A 1,516-nucleotide genomic window follows, 5' to 3' on the forward strand; every position below is an offset into this window, starting at 1 on the left:
AACTAATTGGAACAAATTAAAAACTAAAATAAAAAAAAATACCACTGTAAAAAAAAATGTAATTAGGGAAGACTGTGCTTCAATCTAAAGCACAGGCTAGCAGAAAGTTTGAGTTCATTTCACTAAGTGTAGAACGAAGAATGTAAAATATTGACTGGAGGGTGTAAAACCATTCACTTGTCTAGGCTCCCAGTAGCTTTGGTTGTAGGTTATCCTGGCCACTTTGAACTGTTGAATTAAATAACTGACAAGAGTTCAGTTCTAAGAAATAGAAGGTTTTTTTTTTTATGTATTCTTTTTAATTGTATATAGCATTAAAGGATTCATTCTGATATATTATTAAAAGCATGGAATATAATGCTCTAATTCAGTCCCCAGTACTTCTCTTTTCCCTTTTTCCTCCCTCCCTCAAACCCCTTCCCTCCACTCTGCTGATCTTTCTGCTATTTACTTAATAGTTTTTTTTTTAAATTAGTGTTTTGTGAGCATACATGATGGTGAGTTCACTGTGGTATATTCACATGTATACGTAGGAAGGTAGGCCAGATTCATTCCACTGTCTTTCCTTGTCCCATTCCTCCTCCCTCTCCCTCAATACCGTTCTTTCTACTCCAGTGATCCATCTACTATTTTGATGGAACCCCCACTTTTCTTTTAATAAATATTTTAAAAGAATCAACAGGAGGTAGTTTTTGCCATCATTAAGTTAATAAATGCAGGACACAGTAGATAATTGAAATATTATACCCTTTCGTTCAGTGAAGTTTGTGTACTGATGGACTCATGACAATGTGTCAAAATACATGATACGTCGCATATAATTAAGGATCATTAAAATGCAAGTGCACAAAAAAAATGGAAAACATTAGCAATGAAACTCAGATTCCATTTATTTAGAGTTTTAAAGGATAAAAATAATAGAAATGTAACATGCTTTGAATTTTAAGAATAATTCCAAAGTTTCATAAAAATTTTTGTCTGGGAGGCCATCCAGATTTTATTCTTGCTAACTAACCATAAATTAAACATTGCTTGTGTATTACTTAGGCCAATGTTGAAGGAATAGTTCAAATGCTATTATGGGATGAAGTACTGAAATATTTGTACCCTCTTGAAGCAGATAATTAAAAGCATCTGCCCAAATCCTTTTAACTGTTCTCTTGTGTCCATCATAAAAATCACATCTCCTTTGCTCTGAGAAAGGAAATCATTAGTGTCTATGAGCTCTATTTTCTTTATTTGTATTATTTCTATTAGTGCTAAGTTCTTGAACTAGTAATGTCTCACTTTTGCAGGCAAATGGATTCCTAAAATGCAGTGGTGCTCACTTTGAAACATGTACACTCTTTATCTTTGACTTTAATCTAGAAGAGTGTATAACAGACGTGATGAATATATAAATAGCACTCAGAACCATGTGGACCTGTTATCCCATGGAGTACAGGACAGACACTATCATTCAGAAATTCAGTCACCTTGTCATTTTCTTTGAAGGCTGGTTTTGGCCAACTTATCA

The sequence above is a fragment of the Sciurus carolinensis genome, chromosome 1, assembly GCF_902686445.1.
Source record: "Sciurus carolinensis chromosome 1, mSciCar1.2, whole genome shotgun sequence".
Taxonomy (NCBI): Eukaryota; Metazoa; Chordata; class Mammalia; order Rodentia; family Sciuridae; genus Sciurus; species Sciurus carolinensis.